This window comes from Vanacampus margaritifer, chromosome 6 (assembly GCF_051991255.1).
Source record: "Vanacampus margaritifer isolate UIUO_Vmar chromosome 6, RoL_Vmar_1.0, whole genome shotgun sequence".
Lineage (NCBI taxonomy): Eukaryota > Metazoa > Chordata > Actinopteri > Syngnathiformes > Syngnathidae > Vanacampus > Vanacampus margaritifer.
Window position 1 is genome coordinate 11818586 of NC_135437.1, and position 25597 is coordinate 11844182.

Below are 25597 nucleotides of genomic sequence, written 5' to 3' on the forward strand. Positions count from 1 at the left end.
GCTCCTGAAGGAGGCAGCTGAATGTCAAAGTAGCACTTGGGACTACCTGTCTATTAGATGCTATAGAGAGGCTCAGCATTCATCTGTCTCAAACGGCCTGTTGACCATATTTTTGTGATATTGAAATATATGAAAAGAAACCATGTGAATATGTATTTTTATTCTCAATTCAATAGGTTTTGATTGGACAATTTGTCAGGTGGCGAAGAGTCTGAGTTTAGGTTTTATGTTAGTTCAGAGATATTGAACCAGTCTGGTCTCTAAGCCAAAGTAAATGGAGGGACAACCACTGCTTGAATTGGACGTGTTCACATTCCAGTTAACCAAAGAAAAAGAAAAGTTGTTAGAAAGTAGGCCCTTTTGTTCTTATTGAATCAGCCATGAAGCTTTGCAAGCAGAAAATTGTCTTCCAACCAAGCTGTGAATTGCACCAGCAACACTTGATGTTATCATTGTTTTCAGATAAAGTCTGACAAAAAAAAATCGAGATGTTGCATTTTCCAGTTAAAAAATACAGTGCGATATATTTTCCTTTTGTCCACTCTATATGGAAGACAAAAAAAAGAAGACAATTTTGCAAAACAAGTTAGATGCTCACCCTTTATTGTTCTTAGCCTCAATGTGTGAAGTTGTTCTGCCAGTTGGGCTTAAAAACCCAAACATTTCATTTTCTCTGGACCGATAAGAGTGGAACTGGACAATTTTTTAAGGCACACTGGTATCATGTGAGGTACTGTACTATTTAAAGTGTTCCTCCGGAGTAACATTTCGAGGTATTGGTGGGGAAATGGAGCATATATTGTAAAGTTTGATAAATAACTGGTATTCCCATTTTTTTGTCTAGTCTTTGTATTTGCCAAACTAATTCAGCTTGTTCATTTTACTAGTCATCGTTTTGCCGGATGTGATGTCACCACATTGACAGGCCGTCACTTACTTACTTATTAGTTACCATTGAGCGAGACGCCAGATCGCTTGCCTGTGGATGTAAGTTTGTTAGTCAGACTTGATTATTTATTTCTTATTATTTATTTCATTTTGTTCATCAGCAAATGGGCATCGCCAGTCATGGATAAATGAACCTTCCGTGGGTATTGACGCGGAAGAATTGCCAGAATGGTTCCGATTTGTCAAAAATACCGCGTTGAATCGGGGGAGTCAGTTGAGCCAAGACGGTGTTCAACGTGGTGACGTCACGGCTCAGCTACTCGCCGACAAATACGGTTGCGAGCAGTAACTGTCATGGCATCTCGACAAATACGTTCTGGGAGCAAGCTTGCTTTAATACAACCAGTCTAACAAAAAACACATTTGGATGTTTAGTTTTTCTTGATTAACCATATATATTTTTTTCTCAGAGGTGGGCATTCCGTCAATGACGGACACCCATTTTGTTGACGATTGTCGGGAAACTTAAAAAAATTGACACATTTTGCATTGACAAAAGGTGGTTTTCGTTTGTCAAGGTAATCGTCAATAAATTTGGCAATCCGTCAACAACGGATTTTGGTGACGGATTGACGAATGATGATTGATGGAACATTGACGGATGTTCACCTGGAATGATGGAAACATTGACAGACATCCATTTTGTTGACGATTGATGGGAAACTTCTAAAAATTGACAAATTTAACATTGACGTTCGTCAATGTAATCGTCAATCTGTCAATAAATTTGGGAATCCCACTACTTTATTCTACTTTATGAGTAGTCGCCTAAGCCTTTTTTTATTGTTTGCATTCATGTGCTGGACAAGTGAGTGGCACCTGAATGCGTTACGGTCCTAACAACCTCAACATGCTCCGCATTCCGCCTCTTCTTCCATCACCGTCTCCCTCAGGGCCTCTTCCTCCTCCTCGCCTGCTCCGGCCCCCCCCATCTGTTTCAATTAGGTGGAGTGCGGGGTGGAGCAAAGAGGTCGTTAGCACGTGCACAGCGATGCAGGTGCGCCTCCAGTAAGAAAAACAAGAGTCGCCGTATGTGTCTCTTCGGTGGGGCCGTGCCGTTGGATCTGGATGAGTAAGACAAGGCAGCTGCCACGAGTGTTTGTCAGATAGCAAAGGTAATTTGGGCCAACCGTGACAGGCAGTCGGCAGCAATCTGCATAGGAGACACTCGGATGCTTTCTCTGCTGCCTCGCTTACTCACTGAATTTCTTCTCGCCTCCGCCAGCTCTCTCTCTCTCTCTCGTTGGACTTCCAATCCTTTATCAGCGCAGTGTTGTATGAGAGTGTTTTTCAGCTAGCCTGCTCATTGGATTAGCGGTGAATGTGTTGCCCAGAGCTGTATTCTGGTCTTACAGTATTGCCAATTAGGAGACACAGTGGTAAACAGAAAGTAGACTAGAATGTAGACCAGCTAAAAGCAGGTATAAAGGCCTAGATACACCAATCCGACGCCTACCTCTCTGGCTGGTCGCGTAGTGAAGGAATATTCCACACTATATTAAGTGTAATCTTTGCGTGTCCAAAATAATTGTATTCAGGATCTGATGAAGAAGTTTTCTTGCAAGAATTTATTTAGAAGCTTCTAAAGACACCGTTAGGACATCCACGTCTGAATGCGACGTAGACCCCCCAAGAGTGTGACAATTTACAGAACATCGACTCATTTATACTCAAAAGATAAAAGGTTCCTCCTCCCGGCTCTTGATTGAACAAAGGGCAGACATGTCATCTCCTAGATTGAACAAAGGTGTAAGGTTGATGGTAAACAGACATCTTTATACAGTTCCCCTTCTTGATTGGGGGAACAGAAGTAATCAAAATCTGACCCCAGACCTTCAGTCTCTAATGACAAGAGACTCTGACAACATCATGCACATTCCCCCTCCAACAGCATTGAGGGTACGAAGATCAAATAAAGTCCACCAAATCACCATCCCACTGTATTCTTTTAAACACTCATGATTATATCACATTGATATGCCTATAAGTAAATTCAAAAACAGTAAAACATCAAATTGAAAATGTTAAATGTCTTCAGTAGAAAAATGACGTAATTACACACCGCACCGATCCAGACTAGTACGTACCTTCAGCGCATGCGTGAGAAGTAATTCCCCTCCATACCATTGGCGGCGGTCGTCATTATTCCTAACGGCAACCAGAAACCTCTTTAGGGGGGTGGGATATAAAAACGTAAACATAGCATACCAGTTACTTTTTCTCTCACAATATCCTCCCACGTGAATGAAACCTTTGCACAGTATCGTATATACTGTAAAAGTAAATCCTACCTGCTATATTCAGTCGCGTCCCTATGTCATGCCATAGTTTGGCTTTCATACCTTTGTCGGCATACCCTTTACGGTAATATCATACAATGCCGGTCTCTCTTGAACCAAAGAGACAAAACCAAGAGACATTATATGTTCAAATGCGGAGGGTACAACAGGGTGATGATGTGCAAAATAAGCAAAGAAATAAAAAATTGTTCCAGGCTTCTACTTTTGGAGCAAGGAGGAACCCGACAGTTTTTGTTGTTGTTGTGGTGACATGAATATAATGTCTTTAATTGACCATAGAAAGTTAAAAGCGGAAATTATGTCTATTTGCATAATGACATTCGTGTGTCGTGGTTTCGTTTGGAATATGTATGTGGGAGTAACACTGTCCACTCACAGTTATAAACAGGTTATCCCAAATGTTTCAGAGACCAGAACTTAGACCTTAACCCGAATATTTACTGCATGTAAACTTAGTCAATGACTAAAGCCCCAATACAATTACAATCCCAAAATCAGTTCACGGATGGGCTGCTTTCTAACACACATACGTTAAAGAACCAACTGCTGAGCCCAATTGAACGGGTGTGAACCAAAACAACCGAGCCAACTGAGGCTCACAAGTCATCTGTCAGAAAGTCTGCAGTGTTACCAGCTCGGATATTATTAACAAGTTGCCTATGATGTATTACTGATAGGTCTTAATTTGCATGTTTCATTCACAGTCTTTTCCAGCTAATAGATTATTTCTATTCTTTTTGTAACAGCCATTCTGGGTTGATATTAATCACAATAGTTTATTTCTGAATAGTTACTCTCAGCAGTTGAATAAATAAAACCCCCAAGTATCGTTATGAGGGATTAATGTGTCTCAATGCAAACTTTTTTAAATTTTATTTTTAAACTCAATTATGGTAACCTATATTTCCGTGTTGTAGTATCTATAATCTGATAAAAAAAAAAACTCAGCAAAAACCCATTTCTGATGTCTGCGCTCTGCATTTTCAATTGGAGCATAAACATTCATTGAAATATCTGTTCATACTGCAAATAGTGTTTGCTGGTATTTTGCCAAAGTAGCAAAGTGCAGTTTAACCAAATCGAGCCGATCCCTCATTTGTAGCACCTTCCTCTGCAGCGTTAACAAGATTTTCCAAATATGCAAACAGCAAAATGGAATCACGTAAGAATGATGTGCTCAACTTTATGCGCTCATCAAGTAAAACAAATCATTCTGTTACATTCCAAGAAACTCATTTAACATGTCCAACATGAGCCCTCATGAAGGTGATGAACAATGCTACGTGCGTTTGATCTCCCAGACAACCAAAAGGGCTTGTTTTGTCCCGTCGCTCAAATAAAAACGGCTGACCTCTTCATTTGTGATCCGACCTCATCTCAGCTGGTTCCCTTGCGCACCCAGGCGCTCCAGAAATGAATGATGCGAGCACATGGAAAGCAATAGAACCAATTCAGAAGCTCCTTTGACACAGGGTGCAGTGCTAATGACGTTCCCTCAAGCACAGAGGAGATATGGAATAAGGAACACTAATGACTTTTACTCCTCTGGCCACTCGCAAGCTTGCAGACAGCTTGTTAAATATCGCAGTGGAAGCAACTGGAGGCAAACACCACATGGAATGTCTCGCAATTAAAGGCAAGCTTGCACTTTTCACGGTGATATCATAACCTGTAAATGTGAAAATGTTCAGCAGAATTCCTGGTGATTCCGAAACGATCTTGCATTACATACTTGCTTAAACAGCGTACACACATACGGCTGTTTAACATTGTAAATGGCTCACCCCATGTCACTAAACCTTTAAATGACTTACTCTTCAAAAGCTGTCACATATAATTGCAGCTTCAGGACAGGATGGGCACATATTTAATAATTCCTGAATCTCAAGGCAATGTCCAGGATGGACCAAAGCTCCTCAAAGAGCTTCTTGACACAAATCAGATAAATACAAATCTGAAATCTCAAGACATTGTTCAAGACAAACCAAAGCTCTGCAAAGAAAAAAATCTAATGGAGTCTTGAGTCTTATAGCTTTAATTTGCAATCAGAAGCAGTTCTTTGTCATTTCATACAGACAGTTGTTTGCTACCTGTATCGATCTTAGAACTCTTTTTTTTAAACAATTTGTACTTAATTTTCCTGGTTTTAGATGATGATACCAACCTGCAAATACAGAAAAGTAAGACACTCGCCTGTTTCTTGAGCCAAGGGGACTAAACTTTACTTCTTCACACGGCTAGAAAGAACAAATCTAGTGCACTTCAGGTGACCAACACAGCACACAATACCAACAATTGTGTTTGTCGTTCCCCAAACCAGAACTTTAATACCAAGATTGACCTGTGATAGACAGCTACAGGGCATCCACACTGCCGGAAAAAAATTGTGTAGCGTAGTAATAGAAATACATAGCTAGAAGAAGCTGCTAGCTTAAATGGTAACTACATTACATTTGCAAACTGTGCTTTAAGGTCCAATTGGAATTGCGGTTTATGCTGCTTTTTTGCCTACGCCATCTATTTTGAGGATTGGCCATGAATATGTTACTGTAAATGTTATCATCATGCGACCATTGCACTACACAACACATTGTAATTTATTTGATTAGTCGATCAATATCATTCCGCGGTTATAAGTGATCAAAAATCCTAAAGATTCCTAAATCCTACATCCTTAAACATTGCTTGTTAGGAGGAAGCCTCCAATTTCCAGTCTTTATGCTAAATTGGATTAACAATTTTACAGTTTTCCCTTTTAATTGTAACTATACATTCACATGGGTTAGACGTTTTACTTCCAACATCCTACATTTTGGTGTACAAAAGAACAGTATGGGCTGTAAGATGCGCCCGTCTTTTTCAGGCTACTTACAGTATCTCCCAAACTAATATCTGCCACTGCTAATTGCATAAGGTGGGGTACTTGGCTATATTAGAATGTCTTCCTCTGAGAATCCCCTCCATGATTAAGGAGATTATCTCGCCCCAGCATAAGATCAGGAAACAAAGAAACAGTATGTGAAGACTAAATAGCACATGTTGTGCAACTATGTCATTAGGTTTTCCTTCCGTTGAACATGCAGTTTTTCATCTAAAAGTAATTGCATTCACAACACCATGTATACCATTGACAACAACAGCCTTACCTCCCTCGTTAGGGAGACCAGACGTCCCTATTTATCCGGAACAGTCTCCAGTTTTGAGCCTTGTGTCTCAAGTCCCGGCAGATTTTGTCTGCCCTACTGTATTGTTTTGCCCCACTTTTATGCAGGTCCCGTCTAGATTATTATTATTTTTAATTAGTCCAGTCAGCAAGCCAATTGTTTGGGCCGTGTGTATTTTAATCACACAGTTAGTATAGCCTATTTAATTTCACAATCACATTTGCGTTCTCATTCTCATCCACATCTAATCGATCTTTCGTCATACCTGAACTAGTCCTACTTCCTGCTTCCGTTTCTAAGAATCATGGCAAATCTTGTTTTACTAACCTAATGCTGCGCTCGCTGGTCAGACCCAATGCAAGCTGCGCTTTTCTGGTGCCATATTTCCAATGTTGCAATGTGGGACCAATGCGAGAAAAACGACACAGCCAGCTTCCAATAGCTGTCGGATCGAGCAAAAATGGTTGGATAATGGTGAGTGCATCGACTTGTTTAGTGCTGTTGAACTGTCAACCAAGTTAAAGTTACCACTGATTGTCACACCCACCTAAGTGGGGCGAAATTCGTTCTCCGCATTTGACCCATCCCCTGAGGGAGCGGTGAGCATAGCATTTAGCATTAGCATGACTAGTACTGTCAAAGTTAACGCGTTAATTGATGAATTAATCACCCAAAAAATATCGCATTAATCATGAATTAACGCATTAATTTTGACCATAGATTAGCCTTTAGCGTGACAGCGGATGGCTACGTTTTAGGTAGAACAGGTTGTGTTTGAGCAATAAACATATTTTCATACATTAAAGTAAAGCATTTAATGAATGTTTGCGTATCACATTTAGAAAATTTGTTCATGTCAAAATATCGGCATTTTTTCCCCATTTTAAATTATACAAGTAATTAACTGATTAGAAAAAGAGGAGGATGAGCGTGTGCAGTGGATCAAAAGATTTTGAAGACGTCCTCATAACATTAAATGTCAAAAGAATTAACGCATAACCGGTGCTCTTCAAATTTGGCGAGAAAAAAAAATGTAGATAAAAAAGTGATTTGTTATCAAGCAATTAATCGTGATGAATCAAAAGTCTAAGATGTGATTAATCTGATTCAATAATGTAATTGTTTGACAGCTCTAGTAATAACAAAACCACCGGTCACCAGATTGACTAGCGATTGCATTTGTAATAAATAGTTCCTGGTAAGAATTTATTGTATATTTGATTTTCAGGTAAATTGTAGTGTCCTGGTTAATCTGCTCACCCTAGCCCAGCCCCTTCTCTAAGCAGGAGGGGAGGGCGGTGGGAGAGAGAAGTAGCAGTAAAACAGGCCAAAATCAAAACTATTTCACATTGTAATTATGGTTTCTATCAGAGGTTTGTTTTAATTGAAAATCATATACAGGGAGTTTTTGAGTTACGAACGAGTTCCGTTCCTACGTTGGCTATCAAAATACTTTATATAAAAAACCTTAAATACATATTAGTATGTAAGTGGCCATAATGTGGAAAAAGAGGGCAAATAACTCAAAGATACTCCCGGTGCACAAACACAGACAAGCACTAGCTATAAGGAGAAACACTGAGGACAAAATGGCGGACGAGGTGCGGCCGTCTTAAAGTCGTAGGTCGAGTACATCGTAACTCGAGAACTCTCTGCAAATATGTAATCATCTCATATTATGTGTACACAATTGCTGCTGCATTTTCTTTGTTTGTTTTTAACTCTTTGACTGCCAGACGTTTTCAGAAAAGGGATGCCGTCAGTGCCAGCCGATTTAAGCATTTTCACTGATCTTTCAAGGTCCACAGAAAATGTTGTGTTTGGACTATGGAAACACACATACTACCAAATGAAAGATTGAACTCTCATCTTTCATCAGAAAAAAAAGTTTGTTTCTACCTTATTCCATTTTTCAGTAATCAACAATAGAAAATGGTTAGTTTCACCCAAATGCTCTGTTTTGAAAAAAAAAAAAAAAACGGGGAATAGCAAGTATATACTGCAGTGTGTGTTTGGCCATGTCGCCATCAAGTCTACTCTCAGGATCATGATACGGTGACGTTACGGTGGTGTTACGTCTGGCTTCCTCATTGTCCTTCAGTTCCTATACCGGGTGGTTGATCCATCTTATCCGCTCCATTCATGGTGGCATCGTAGTCCATAACCAGTGTCTTCTCCGTGATCAGACTGTACCCACTCCTCCGATAAATATGCATTGGACTCGTCGTCTGATTGAACGTCCGCCTGAGCAGAAGTGCTCGGGTGTGCTCCGCGTTTTCTGGCATTAGCATCGCTAGCCGGTGAGGGTTTATGACGTGATCATAGCCGCCGCGTCAACGCTTCCAACTTCGGCGTCAACCTCGGAGTCACCATCATCATCATCGTCGTCATCAATGTGCTCTTTAGCATTGGTCGATGCTTTTCGTCTTTGAAAAAAATGCTCAAGCGTGAGCTGCTTGCAACCGGTCGCCATTATGGCTTCCTCAGCCATTGTCCCCTCAACACTCTAGCTCCGCCTCACGTCTTCTACTGACGCCTACCCAATCTTGTCCAAAGAGAGTCATCGCTACCATCTAGTGCCCAAAAATAGGCATTATACTAACTAGATCTGCTTGATACTTTCAGCACAGCTGGCCAAGGCTTTCCTCCACCCGTTTCGCCCAAAAAAAAACAAAAAAACTTGGTGAACGTCTTTTAACGTCTTTGGCGCTTTTACTAAACGTTATTTAACGTTTTTGGCAGTCAAAGAGTTAACAGCAAATTGAGGGAAAAATATTGACAACCAAATACAAATATGATTTTTCAATCAATGCATTTGGTGGGAAAAAATGGCCTAGTTGTAATACCAGTAAAAAGTGAATAAAAGTAGTATTTTTGGACAGATTTTCTGCCAAAATGAAAGGGGGAGAAAATCCATTTAGCAAGAAACCTGAAATGGATACACTTGATTCACTTTAGTGGTGAGACCGATCTGAACACATGTGATGTAAGGGGCCTGAGGATTACCCAGATGAAACCCATAAGACAGTAAGGGAGGAAAGAGTATGATTGAGTTCTCTTGCTGTGAGGGGCCAGCGCTACTAGACTATAATGTCATTGCCACAGCTGTCCTGGCATAATTACAGTCTTTATGGGCTTGAGCAATTGTGTAATTCACACCCGCAGTGCCAATTGAACCAGTTTTTGGAGACGCGAGTCCAAGCAAAAGTGGTGGTCAAGTCACGAAGGTCACGTCACTGGGCTGTCGGCTGTGGTCCGAGGTGTTGAGTGTCTCCGCTCGTCACTTCAGCCCTCCCGCCGATGCAGCCATCACTGTAATGACAGTGGTGACTTTGCCTCTGGCTTTGCTTCGCTCCGCTCGGTTGTCACCTTTTCCCTTGTCATTTTTTTTAAATCTTCATTACTTTTTGTCCTCTTTTTGCAGTTTGTATTATTCTCCGTGGTTGACCCATCATTCACCATTTGTGCTTTCTATGGCCACTGTGTATAAGCAGTTGTGTCTAATTATATTCCTCCAAGGGCCACACACAGCAAAATCCAAGGATGCAAGGGCCAGTTTGACATATTCAACTTTAATTTATCAAACGGAGTAAAATAAATCCATCCAACAATTAGTTTTTTTGCATACAGATCTGGAATTAAAAGACCACTGCAAAATTATTAGCTTCTCTGATTTGGCTATTTACAGGCACAGAGACTTGTCCTTATTAGCTTAAAGGATCTTTGTGCAGTTTGCCACTTTTTTACTCACGTCTGCCTCCTCTGGCCTAAAGCGTAACTGCAGCATCGGTGTCAGGCTTGTTCATGGTGCGCATGCGAGTACGTGCTCATTTGGGCTTTGGTGGAGCATGCAGGACAGTTTTGGTCCTCAATAGTAAATAACTCACAGGCCCGACATTAGACACTCTTGAGCTCCAGTTTAGAAGTGCTGCAGATGAATACACATGGCTAAATTCCAATCAATATTTCAAATACACACAGTATTATTAAAATGATGTATAGCATCACTTTTGGTAGATGAGGGAAGTTTGCTTGCATGTCGCGTCACACGGAGATCAATATAACATGAGGTTTTAATAAAGGTAATGGATTTTGCTATGCAATTCCCATGCAGGCACCTCAGTGTTGCATTGTGCCACTAGCTATGACATAACAGACAACTGCTGTCACACTTGCGTCGTGATTGGATGCCGTGTTCTCTGTCAAATAACATGCAATCATGTTGTGTGTGCATAAGGAAATAGTGCCGTTTTTCAATCAGGTGGGTAGCATTATAACATGGTTTGAACACACTATTGAGGTGCTAAACTTCCTTGTCCAGCATGTTTAAATTACAGTGAGCACAATGTATTATGGTCATAATGTAACCGTACATTGTTCATTGAATAGATAACGTTTTTTATTGAAAGTGAATCCTGGTTCTCAGAAGATTTCAGTAGGATTTCACACAAAATGCATAAACACTTAAATTACTACTCAAGCACCGTGGTTGAAAACCACTGAAGAAAACTTAATCCAATAGGTCATCTCTGCATGTTTAAAAATAAATAAATAAATAAAATAAAATAAATAAATAGCCGGGGAAACTAGTCTAAATGAAGTGCGATATATTGCTCAACTTGTTATATGACAATAAAATGTATTCCACGTAAAGTTCAAGACTTCCACAAATGTTAACTTTTGTATCTGCCTATTATCATCATCAGGAATTCATTTATTCCAAATATCTGGAGTGGTTAAATCTCATGTGGCTCTATTATAATCAGCGCGAGTGGCACAGTGGCAGCCAAGGTTGTCAATGCGTGGATGGAGGACCAACTCTCAGCCTCAACCTGCTGTTTAGATGCAAGAACTCATTAGCATCCGCGTGGTTGGCCCCGCCGACAGAAGACGACACAGTTGGACTTTGATTGAAAATGTGCAATTTACGTGCCGCTGAGGTGTTGAACAAGTTCTCTCTGTTGTAAACACACACTCTTATGTGAACACGATGTATTCTTTTCACCAAAATGGCCTCCAGAGTATGTTTATGACAGGGCTGAGTGAAGGTTGGAGCCAGCTGCTCGTGGCTCTGGCTGCCTGGCAGACACTGAGCCTGTTGTGATACCAAATGTGACATTAGACAGATGGTGATCTAAATATAGAAATACTACAATGATACCAATTGAGTGTGGTAAACATTTCACCCAACATGGTCAGACTAATGAAGACCAACTGCTTGGGATGATTGAGGTTTCAGGTGAATTTTCTGGATGAACTTAAACTGTACTCTAACTTTTACAGGAGAACGTAATTTAACCTGCTAACTTGTTGATTAACGAACCTGTTGATTCATGAACATTTCCGTGTGACTCTTCTGGTTTGTCTGCATCTCTCTTACAACCTGATGATGACACTTAGCTTTGATCCTTGACTGGACCAATACTGTACATTTCCTGTTTCAATTACAATTGGCATTTAAACAGTCCCCTTCATCACGCTGTTTACATTTTGACATCATGATACCATGATGACACCTAGCAATTGATAATTTTGTCGCTATTACAATGCACCATTAGCAGCAGGTTGCAACAGAGATACAGAGATACTGGAAGAGTCACAGAAAGGTTAGATGGGTATGTTCTTGAAAATATATTGATCGATTAATGGATCAAACACTTGTTGGGAATTTTGCCATTTAGTGAGTTGCACTATATATGTATATATATATATATGTATATATATGCATATGTGTTTCCTTACTATACCCATGTACTCAGTGTGAACCAAATCAGGACCTTAAAAATTAAGCTATAACCTGAATGGTAAAATAGTCATTGCACCATACAACTGACTTAAAATTAAAATTACTAGAAATGCAAGGAATCTTAAAATCTGACCACAATCTGTTCTGGGACACACCAGTCACACAGGGTGCTAATGGAAACAGGCAAAATGCATAAAGACACCCCATCACATCCACACAGACAAGCATATTGCTGTGCCACGTTGCGCTGTTACAAATTGGAGAAAATGACAGTACAGTATGGACGGAATGACTGCAGTCTGTCTATGAAGCATGATGATGTGTGTGTTTGCCGTGCAGCTCGAGCCAAATGGCGAGTCTTGTGCCCAGCAAACAATGTGTCATCTTCGTGTTGTGGTTAGCAAACTCAACACTGATCACGATTCAGCCGTTGGGCAATATAAAGTGAGAAAACTGAGAATCTCATTACTTCTTTTCTGGCCTTTCGGTGAAATTGTTTTTCCAGTGTGAGTCAGGGAAATGCTGTGTGTCTGTGTTGCCATGTAGACGCTGGTGATTACTAAAGCTTAGTGCTTTGGTCAGAGAGACCAATCGTAACGTGCAAACAGCGTACCTTGACGTACAGTACTTCTGAATTTCCCAAGTTATGTGCCGTTGTTCAGTATTTTTATTTTATTTATTTTGCTTTATGTTGTGATGGCAAATTTGCGGTATGAGCCAGGTTCACATAGGCCGCCGATAAATGCTGGCAGAGAAACCCACCGCACCTACCAAGCATCACATATCTCACTTACAATTTGAGATGTGGGTACATTTGGTGGCTTATTCAGTCGTGGAACAAACTATACTTGTAAGTTAAAGTAGCAGTAAGAAACTTTTCAACCATGATCAAATACTTTCATAACTTTTCTGATGAAACATAGACTTAAAATTAATTGAATGGTACCTTTGCCACGGCCGGGGGGGGGGCTTGCATCATTTGTACCTACACTAAGCAACTTTGAGGAGGATGGTAGGAACATTGCCACACAAAAAAAGTACAAATGTGCTGACTGCTTTATGGCATACGTCGCTTCTCCCTTTACCCATTTGTTTCAAAGACGGTCAAGTCAATTTGAATGTCAATGCGCGATTACTGCTTTCCTGGCAGAAGCTGCAAAAAACTGAAAAATTTCGTCCGAGGAGACAAAAATGTAATAAGGAAAAGGTAAGCTATCCGGATAGCGGTCCCGGACAGTCAAGGATCAACATTGGCCCAGAATTCACTCACTGGCGTGAGCTAAAAGCAAGCGACGATTGTCCTCATAGGTATTGTGGTCTTTCTTCAGACATAACAATATGTCCATATGTCCATAAGCTTATGTCCATATGGCGCCGCCATACTCAACATAAACTGAAAGTTCCTTAGTGTTGCTTTAAGGCAATACTGTACATTTATTTATCTTAATACTGCTGTGTTAAAACTAACCCAAATTTGGTGAAATAGCTACCTATTAACTCATTCACTCCCAGCCATTTTCACTGGAGCAACCCCCTTCGCTCCCAGCTGTTTTACTGGATTTTGACTGATTTGTCTTGGTCCACAGAATATTCTGTTCTATTGCTATAAAAACATGGACCCTACCGAAGGAAAGATTAAAGTCTCTTCTTTCATCAGGAAAAAAATATATTTCTATCTGTTTCCGTTTTGCAGCAATTAGCGTTAGAATATAGCTAAGTTTTCATCATTATTCACAAACCTGTTGAAAACACTGGCAAAAAAAGCTTGTGGCCCTGGCTGATCTCTTATACTCTGCTGCCACTTGTTTTTTGTAATAACTACCATTGCTTTAAGCGACCTCTTCATGTCAGAAGCTGCATGTCAAAGCCTTCTGTATGCTCTTGCATAAAAACACACACAAAAAAATGTATAAATACATTTTTGGGATTGAAGGACAAAGTAATACAAAACGTACTTAGATGTTTTTGGGTATCAATGAGTTTTAAGTGCTGGATCCAAAAGAGACAGAGCCATTGTTAGGTTATTTATACTCATTGATTTGAGGATTTGAGATGACATGTTGGGTCAGGATTTTAATCTCACATAGATTAACTACCCATATTGTTGAGTTAGTTACCTAAAAATGTGTTACCAGGTTTGCTATATCTGTGGGTAAAAATAATATTATTATTGTTAGTTATTAGTATTACCAACATTTTCTAGTAAGAAGAAGCAACTTTCCCCCGTCAGCGGTCGCCACAGCGAGTCACTTGCATATGTTAGGCTCAGTCTTTAATTGGCTTTCCCTTCCTGATACAATCCACCAGTGGCTGGGAAACACCAAATGGCGTAAAAGTCTTGCCTAAAGACCAGGATTTAAACCCCAAACCCCTTGTCTGAAAGTCAGCGGTGTTACCGATTGAACCAGCCAGCTGCGACCAACGTTTCTAAGAATGTTACATTGAATTAACTTCAACCTCATTACACAGCAAAACTGTCCAAAATGGTGAGCAGTTTCAGATGTTCAGCCTGCCCAAATACAATCTTTAACCTAATCTGCTGGAGCAAAAATAATGAACTCAACCTGATCAAAATTCACAGCTACCCGGCGAGTGAGTTAGGAAAACAACCCATCATTTTTTAGTGTGAACAAATGACTGTGCAGATAAATTGGACATGCACATTTCAAATTGATGGGAATCCGAAGGCACGTTATTGTTAAAGGGGAACATAATATTTAGAAGGCAGATAATCTGCTGGGGAGCATATAAATGAGATTTTATGTGCACTATCCACAAAACGATCATTTGATTGTTTATAATTTTCAGTTTCTGTACAAAAATCATCAAAATTATTGTTTGTAATTAAAACAATACAGTATATATATATATATATATATATATATATATATATATATATATATATATATATATATATAACACATATATATATATAAACACACACACATATATATATATATATATATATATATATATATATATATATATATATATATATATATATATACACATATAGATCTAAAAAAATATATATATATACATATAAATATAGATTTAACAAACCTGGGAAAAATAGCATCATACTTTCATAGTTACTGACGCACTGAAACAGGTGTTCATTGTGCCATTGAGAGGAGCTAAGAGGAGGAGCTGCACGCAAAAACCCGAGCTAGGTATTTACATAACATCTCAATGCCGTTTCTATCATATTGTAGTTTTTGTTTGTCGAGATGTAATATAAATGTGTTATTCAATCAAATGGCTTATGTTGGTGCAGTATGTGTGCCACATACTGTCTTGTATGACCGCCAGCAGTACATTACATAGTCAGCTGTTAAAATGTATTCATTGATTCAGGATCAATACATCTGCAATGTATGCATGCAGAATTGATTATTTCTCCCACTCATTGTTTTGGTCACTTTTTCAATTCCGTCATCGGGTACTCTGCTGTTGTGGAATCACCGAGTCCAAAGCAGCTAGAGCAAGTTAAGCAATGCTTTAGATGTTCAGTGATAAAGTCTCACAAGATTAGCTGATATTTCACTTGATATAAAACACTGGACGATAATGTTTTGAACTCACGGGTTTTGTTTGATTTTGGTTCTACTGTATATTCCGCAAATGCAAATTGTTAAAGACTTAAGATATTTCCAAATGAATTGCACAGGGAGTTTCAACTCGCTTCATTATCGGATGCAGTGAATGTGTTCTGTACTCAACAATGGCAACTTTATCAATATTCAAAGCCACAATTCAGAACTCTAAGAGTTGTAATTTGACAACCAATCCTCCATTCTCTCTTCTTTGTGAGCAAAATCAGTTCGGAGCAGGAGTGATTAGTTTGCCGTGCGATAGCACTTTATGTGCTAGTCTTTGTGTGAAATTGAGAGGGGTCTCGTCCTCGCTGAGCCGCCGTGCCCCTTCCTCAATTGAAACCAAGAAAAAAATAAGATTGCATTCGGGTGGTTTCCCAGACCTCATTACCCAAATGCTTCCCCATTGGGTAAAGGTTACACATCAAGATTCTGGCCAGGATTCTCTCAAGCTATGGTTACCACACGCAAGTATGATAGCTGCCGTCAGTGGGAGGCTTTCCAAAGTCTGTATGCACAAGTTTCACTTTGACTTTACAATGTGATTTCCTTGCAGAACAGATGCTCTGGGGAAACTCTTTGAGTGCCTGTTTACTGTAGGTCACAGCATCCATGTCTTTTATTTAGTGTCCGTTGCAAAGTTTCTGCCTACTGAATATTCCTCATGCCGTTAGTTGTGACCTGCTTTGTTTTGACATTGCTAAGTCCTTCTCAGAAAGCATAGTGATAGTAATACATTCTGCAAGTGTTTCGGAATTCTTTGGCAGATTTCATTCCTAGCAACTATGGGTGTGTATTTTTGAAAATAAACTGAAGTTTCTCATGTGTATTTTCAGTATAGTCATCCAGGTCGTGGTCATCTGGAAAAGAGAATTGAAGTAACTGCACTCTTGGTTGTTCAAGACATCAAATAGGGAAACTGCGCATAAAGTGTACCGAACGTTCTTGAACCACACAAAAATAACAGTTTTGCTGTACCAACACATGTAATCAGTGTTTATTAAAAACTCTTAATAACAGAGAACTGCTCACATCTGCTCACAGAGTGCCAGTAAAGATGAATCAGATAAGACAGATATGCATCAAATCTATTAATGATTTAATTGATTATTAAATCATCCTTCTATTGCCTCTCCCTGATTCATTGTTCCCTAATGACCAATTACTCATACTAGTTGTGTTCTTCCTAAGAAGAGCAGTTCATCATCTAGAGTGTGTATGCAGGTCTAGGCTGACAATCCCACTTCATATATCAAGTGTAATGGAGTACCCTCAACTTGAATTTGATGCAGGTTTACCTGGTCAAAAAACCATAACCATTATACCAATATGCCAGGTTGTCCTGGCAGTAACCACCCACTTCTGACATCTATTGTCATAGAAAATCCTCACTCCATATTCAAATTGAAACCACATGTTACTCCTTCTTTCACATTAACTCGGCCTCATATCAGAATCACACTTCTGATGACAATTTTCCTGGATTACCCTCAACCCGGTTGACCGGGTGGCTCTGACCATGACCAAAATCCATGTCTGACTATACAAATATGCAACCACCCTTTAATTGAAGGTCTCTGATTCATGATTCCTTCAATACTAATTTCTCCTGCTATGTGATCATTGAAGAGTGATCCATCAAACAGAGAGTGTATTCATGTCAAGTCCTTCATGAGTGCACGGTCTGAGTAGAATCATAATTTCTTATTTGACTTTGATGATTTTCAATTTTTATTAGTGAGCTCATTTTAAACTCCCCCCGACTTTGAGGGAGGCATAGGTGAAAACAAGAAATTGGGCAGTTGGGCATGAGTGGGAAAAGAGGAAATGAAGAAAGGACGAGTGTCAAATCTGGTGCATTGGAACTGGTGTTGGCAGAAAACCAAAGTTACCATAGCGACGAGCAAAAACTCTGCAGCAAATGAGAGCCGAGAAGGGGGTGGGTGGGGGGATGGGGGTGGGGGGGGGGTGGCGGATTCATGTGGACCTTGAGGTTTTGTGTCCCTCTTGTTCACGTGTTGTGCTGAGGCAAGTGTTCTGCGCAAATGTAAGATGGGGTAAAATCGCTTTTGATATTGTGGCTTGGTGTTGTAACCTCCTCCCATTCATTACAGGAGAGAAGTCAGGTTAATCAAAGCACTATTAAGCTCATCAGTGCTTCGCTCTAATGGATGACAGCCCCCGGTTGAAAGGATAGGAAGCGGCACAACATTAATTTACATGAGGTGCCGTGTGTAATGTGGACGGCAATTGTAGCTTTTGATGCACCGAACAGCCAGGAGAACTTCCTTTTTTTTAATAAGCTATGTGTGAGGCTTCATCTCAGCTGTATGCAAAATAGGTGCATGGAATTCACAAGCCCACACTTGACAAATATTAGCGGCATCCCCTGATCTAAACTCACCAACCAGTAAATGGTAAATACTTTCAAACAAAGCATAAGAGTAACCTAATTTGTTATTGCATACTTTAACAGCAGGAACATCTACACGCTTAATTGATTACATGGTGTTTCCTCTTTCCTTTAGCTGAATAGCTTTTAGAAAATGGATATCCAACAGCAACATTAATTACAGGTGTTTCCTAAATCAAGACTTGTGGCTTTTGAAACGTGTTCTTTAAGTTAGAAACACCAACCTGGCTCTCCCAAAGTACTATACTGCTATGTATTAATATAATGAACTAGTCTGAGTTTATTAATAACATAATGGCAAAGAAAATAAGACCAGCAAGTACACCAAGCAAGTATGAACCGTATTTTGGTTTACCTTCTGCCATTGTCGTTGAGCTACTGTACAATCTGATCCAAGTTTAAGACCACTTTTTAAAGGAGAAGTCAACCTTAAACATTTCTTGACAATAAGATGTTATATGTGACCTCACTAGTCTAAACTTGACATTGTGATTAATATCACTTTTGTGGAATATGAGCTATGCAGCAAAATCCAGCCATTTTTATCCATCTCGGGGGGCGTTCCATTTCGCCACTTGCTGTCGACTGAAGATGTCACAGACATAATTGCTCAGGGCTCAGAAAATGACCAATCACAGCTCACCTGTTTTTTTGAAGCTGAGCTGTGATTGGTTGTTACCGGAGACATAAGCATCTATGACGTCATTTTCACTGGAAAAGAAGTGACAAAATGGCCGCTTTCTGATATTGATAAAAACTGCTGGATTTTGCGGCTTAACTCATATTCCACTAACAAAATAATTACCAGAATACTGTATTTAGACTAGTGGGGCTGCATAGAACATATTGTCAAGAAAATTTGAAGCTTGGCTTCCCCTTTAAGATCAGTTCCTAGACAAATGCTCCAGTGAGAAACTTAACAAAGAAACAGTATTTTAACGGGCTTTAATAGACAAATTGTACCCATTGATCTCTTTCTCGCTTATCCTCTTGTGAAGTCCACATGCAACAACGTTCCTTGGCAGTTGCCTTCACGCTTGGCATCTTCTGGGATGTTTTGGCACCTGCTAGAATCTGGTGAGCATTGTAGTGTGTACGCCAGTTTTGTGCAGTGTCATCTGGCACCATGTGGGAAAGAGATTAACAATTTTCCACCCCACCAAAAAGAAAAATCCCATTTCTGCCCACTCCTCGCTTCCTAAGCGTTGGTCACCGTCGTAACAATTCAAACAAAATCTCTCAGAGGAAATACAAATATACAGTCACAAAATTGTGAGAGCATATGAGCACGGATAGAAGTAATGATAATAATAATAATAATAATAATAGATTTTATTTGTAACGCATTTTACATTTATAAAATAAATCTCAAAGTGGAGAGCACAAGGCAACAATAAAAGCAATAAAAGTACACAGTAAAAACAAACTAAATCAAAACTCAAAAAATAAATTAAAAATTAAAGTTGTTGTTTTTTTAAAGGAAGGTTTTGAGTCATTTTTTAAAAAAAGTGTAATGTATTATGACTCTTGTGCAAACACCGGCTTTATTTCCATGGAGACGTCCCTCAAATTCACATTTTGGTATTCATTGTGCATCTGTGTGATTGTTGTAAAATAAGCAAAGCATTCAGGTCATTTAAAAAAAATCATCTTGAATTGATTGGGGGAAACAAAGCTTTATTTTAATCTCCAAGGTTACCGGCAGAGACACTCTGTTCTCGTCTTCGCATGAGAATAAATCAACACTGTTATTCTTTCCCACAGGCTGAAAGAGAATCTCCTCATTCCGGCACTGTACACTTTCCTTCATGTTGTTTTGCTGCTTTTGACATCACAATGTAGCCAATACCTTTAAAAACTGTCTGGATGAGGCAGAAGTGATAATACAGTGCACTTCAATGGCAACTACCTTGCATTGTAAGTATTTATAGGCTACATGAAGTAGCTGTGCGCAAGCTTGAGACCTTACATCTGCTTAGAAAACAAAACAAAACAGACTCTCCTCATACACAGCGAGACTTAGTACATAAGGGTGTGTGAACAGTAGGTAATTAGGTAAGGCAGTTTGTCTTTCATAAGCAAGTGTTTGTTTTTATGTCAATTAACAAAACAAGGGTTCAGCCGAATGAGGCTAATGAGGATGCACAGCATTTAACTCTGCTGGTTAAAAGATCTGAACAAAACGTTCGGTTGCTCACAAAAAAAACACACGCATGAGATGAGTGCACTTTGGGAAAAAATAGAGAGACATTTACGTTAGTGAGAGTACAAGAAATTAATATGCATGTGGGCGTGTACTGTTGCATTTGCTGACAACATCTAGCTGCGGTGTATCTGAAGACCACCCATACTTTACAAATTTACATCTCTACCTACTTAAGTAGCCTTGTGTTCTATTGGTCCAAATGTGTTCTTTATTACACTCCCTCATGCACAACTGACAATGTGGTGACAGAGGGCTTTATTTTAATAGACAGCCGCACATGTGCTCAGCATAAAAACAGGTGCATCTTCATTTTTGTGCCGGGTCAGGACTAGTTTAACGTCTTTGGGAATCTGGTACGTCTCGGTAGGCGGTCAGACAGAGAGGGGTTTTCTATTATACACTCCTAGCGCACCTGCCAATTTGGTGACAAAATTTAGACTACACTTTAGTTCAGACGTGGTCTAAGTTGTGGCGCAGTTGGTGTAATGTGATTTTGGTGGATTTGATTTTGGGGTTAACTTACCTCAACTTTATTTATAAAGCACTTTAAAACAACCATTGTGACATAAAAAGTGATGTACCCTTGTGACAAACTGTATGTCCCACACTTTGTACATGGAGTAAAAATAAAGAAAATTTGTAAAAATATGTTTTTGTGATACATATTATTTATACAGGGTGTCCATAAATTCTCTTTACCATTTCAAAAATGTATTAAAAATGCAATTGATTAGATATTTTATTTAGATTTGTTCCATTGTATTCAGCGTTTATTAAAGTTTTTTTTTTTACCTCTTTTAATACACTTCTACATGGGCACCATTAGTTGCACGAAGCACATCAAGACGGTACTCGATTTCTTGCCATGTTCGCTGTAGCATAGCCTCATCAATTGTGGCAATAGCATCAGTAATCCTTTGCTTAAGGTCAGTAATGATAAACACTGTGTGTTGTTTTCAACACTGAATACAATAGAACAAATCTGAATAAAATATCTAATCAATTGCATTTTTAATACATTTTTTAAATGGTAAAGAGACTTTATGGACACCCTTTGTATATGATGTGTAATGATGTGTATTGCTGCTGGAGACGCTGTGAATTTCTCCACTGTGGGATGAATAAAGGTGTATCTTATTTTATCTTATCTTAAAATCAAGTCATACATGAACATGGCTTATAGACGAGATATGGACCGTGCCGTGGGTTACCTTTGCTATTCCATCCCTACTACCTACCCAACTACCAAATTGATCACCTGCCAACCGACTGACTTCTGAGTCAGAAAACTTTGCCACAAAATGAATATATTTAAAAAAAATCATCCTTAAAACTCATTTAGAAACATTCCACCTGCCAACATGATTACTCAAATGATCAATCAACCGGAGTCACTATAACTGATAATAAGTGTAATCAAAGTGTTTTTTTGTGGCTGATGATGAGTAAGCTTGATTTTCATTATCTTCATCATCGTGTGGTCGTCTTTTCCTAATCTACCCCATAGTGATACATTGTGAAGATGAAGCCACTCAAATTCCGACAACAATCTGTGCCTGCTTGTTGCACTTTTCCCTGCGTGTAGCGTCAACGTTACGTTCCATTGGCTTCATTCACTCCCCACCGTGAGCTGGGAACACCTTTTGTCGCCTAACAAAAAAAATAATATATATTTTAAATTATGCCCAGTTAAAATTCTCTTCAGGTCAGAGACTCTTGAGCGGTTCCTACTCTTCTTTATTGGCTTGGGGAGCACAGTTGTCATTTGCATGTTGCCCTTTAACCATAGATTATAGGTTAAGCGCAAAGGATAATGGCCTTTTCATCTGTAGGGAACAACAGCAAATAGAGCGGCTGAATGTGCGGTGAAAGGTGGATGTTGTGAACTTACAGTGGAATCTCTAAAGTTGACCATAGTTTGTTTCTGGGAGGATTCACACTTGTACAACCTTAAAGGCATACAAATTTCACTCTTGGCTGTATATTTTAACCCTGGAGAACCCACAGGGTCAAATTTGGCCCCTATAAATTCTGCTACTCAAATAACAAAGACCTTTTTTTTTTTTTTTTTTACAAATTTAACTTCAAAAGTCCAGAGTGCCACTTCTGACCCCTGCATGGGGCCATCTAGTGGATGAATATTGCACTTACATGAGCCAGTGAGGTGGTGACAAGATGGCTGGCAACATGCTGTTTTGTTGAGCTGGAAATCAATCCAAACAAAACCATTTTCTCAGCAAACCATCAGATGGTAAAATTGTGTTTTTTTTTGTTAATCTATTTCATATCATGTTGCAGAATGCCTAGGAGTATATTTTATATATATATTTTGATAAATTAGCAACTCGGAGCTAGTTAAAAAAAAAAAGGGTTAAAATTGAAAAAATATATATTTGGGTGTTCAGTGAACTTATAGCAGTCATTTAATGTATAATTCATAATTTTCCAAAGAAGAAAAGGTTTTGGGTTCTCCAGGGTTAAATAAAGCTAAATAACTCTCTGAAATGAGCACTTTGATGAAGTTAGCGGGTAGAGGACCTTTTTTTTGATGGTAAATAGTCATTAATTTTTCATTTAATCATCGCATATTGTCCCAATTATTGAGCTTTTTTTTCTTCTTCTTTACATTCTTGCATGAAATCCTTCAGGGCGGACCAGAGACTGAAGCGCGCCGTGTTTGATAGCAGGTGTTCCAGTTTGGAGTCAGTCACGGTGGTTTGTTTTTCGACTCTGTTAGATTGCTGTTCCTGTGTTTTGCATGGCTGCACCCTGAGCCCCACACTTCCACTTATCTATTCTGCTGCTGCACAGTAAACATACACACGCACACACACACAAAACAAAGTCGTCCAATTTATTAACACCACCAGCTGTTTCAACGACCAAAACTGGTTGCTATTGGAAACTCTGCAGTGTACATCAGACACAAAGAAACCGGAATATTTAATCAGATATTTTATGGTAGATGTAATTAGTTGGAAAATAACACTTTCTTTAAAAACAACAAAAACAACTAATTCATTCTATTAAACTAATCAGTAGGTTGAAATTATCGTAACATTGAGGTGAAGTTTTGCCAAAGTTTGAAAGTAAGGCGTAGTTGGACGCTATCGGTTTTGTGACACTGGTTGACTTTCAAATTGTTCTAATTGCAAAGCAAAATACATTGTTCTCTATTTCGCTTATTCATTTTACAGTAAACGAAACTTACTTTCAAACAGTGTGTTAATAAGTTATGTGTGCTTTATGAATTTTAAATGTGTTTATACTAGGGATGTCCTGACCACATCTGATTTCTTCCTTAGGTATTTTCTTAGCAACGAGTTCATGCGACTGTACATAGTGGGTAAATTCTCAAATGTAGTTAGGTGGGCATAAGTTTGCTTGTCACAAAATAATTCACATTTGTTTGACTTCTTGCGTCATATTTCTAACATTCAAACTCGAACAGTGATGCTCAGCGAACTTTTTGACCATAATATTCACTCCTGTGGTCTGTGTGGCTTTCCAGATTTACCGGTAGTTTCATTTGTAGTATCTTTCAGCTAGCCCTGACTGTCGGCCGTGTAAGCAAAATGTTTCCACTTGTCTCTCTCTGCCGCTTTTTTCTTTAACTCTTTGACTGCCAGACGTTTTCAGAAACGGGATGTCGCCAGTGCCAGCCGATTTAAGCATTTTGACTGATCTTTCAAGGTCCACAGAAAATGTTGTGTTTGGACTATGGAAACACACATACTACCAAATGAAAGATTGAACTCTCATCTTTCATCAGAAAAAAAAAAGTTTGTTTCTACCTTATTCCGTTCTTCAGTAATCAACAATAGAAAATGGTTAGTTTCACCGAAATGCTCTGTTTTGAAACAAAAAGCGGAGAAAATGAGCTTTTTGTGAAACGATGTTATTTCATGCACTCTAGTGAATTGTACACTTCTTTTTGTCCATGAATGATGCCACAAACACCTAAATAGTGCTTTACTTCTGTAAAACGCTTTCACCAACAATGAAAAAGTGTTTTTTGATTGCAAAATACGTTTATTTCCATTCAACAGTGTAACAATTTGACAAAACAATTTCGCAAACTATTTACAAATGTGTGCAACTGCGGTACTATTTACAATTATGTGGATGTTTCAAATACAGTTTTTCTTTTTGTAACGCTCCCCTGCGTGCAAGGAGAGGGAGCAGGATTTGCACAACAGATTAGTTTCACTTGCGATGGCTTCTTTCGCGTGCAGACGTTACACTTTCTTGACGGCCTTTTTTTCCGGGGAATAGCAAGTAGCAGACTGTACCCACAACTCCGATGAATATGCATTGGACTCGGGGCACTCTTCGTCGTCCGATTGAACGTCCGCCTGAACGTGCTCGGTTGTGCTCCGCGTTTTCCGGTGTTAGCATCGCTAGCCCGTGAACCTTTATGACGTCGTCATAGCCGCCGCGTCAACGCTTGCAACTTCATCGTCAACCTCGGAGTCACCATCATCATCATCGATGATGATCATCGTCGTCATCAATGTGCTCTTTAGCGTTGGTCGATGCCTTTCGTCTTTGAAAAAAATTCCCAAGTGTGAGCTGCTTGCAACCGGTCGCCATTGTTCGCTTCTTCAGCCATCTAGCTCCGCCTCACGTCTTCTACTGCCGCGTCAATGCTTCCAACCTCGGAGTCACCATCATCATCATCGATGATGATCATCGTCGTCATCAATGTGCTCTTTAGCGTTGGTCGATGCTTTTCGTCTTTGAAAAAAAATGCTCGAGCGTGAGCTGCTTGCAACCGGTCGCCATGTTCTCTTCCCTTCCCCAGCCATTGTCCCCTCTAACTCCGCCTCACGTCTTCTACTCTGCTTGAAAGTTTCTCCACAGCTGGCCAAGGCTTTCCTCCACCCGTTTCCCCCCCAAAAAAAAAAAAAAATTGGAGAACGTCTTTTAACGTCCTTGGCGGCCCTACATAGGTTTTTGCTAAACGTCATTTAACGTTTTTGGCAGTCAAAGAGTTAAGGGAAAGTCAACCCCAATTTATTTTTTTTTGACGATTATGTTCTGTGCAGCCCCACTAGTCTAAATATGGTATTCTGGTTAATATTGTGTTAGTGGAATATGAGTTGAAATCCAGCCGACCAATCACAGCACATCTGTTTTCTGTAGCTGTGCTGTTATTGGTTGTTACCTGAGCTCTGAGCAACATTGATGTCATCTTCAGTCAATAGCAAGTGTCAAAATGGCT

General features: G+C 39.4%; 1 protein-coding gene across 2 annotated transcripts in view; it reads left to right on the top strand.

Moving 5' to 3' along the window:
• The window catches only part of shank3a (SH3 and multiple ankyrin repeat domains 3a), a 226881-nt gene that overhangs the window by 16926 nt on the left and 184358 nt on the right, over positions 1-25597 (top strand). The gene's annotated exons all lie outside the window — the stretch shown is intronic.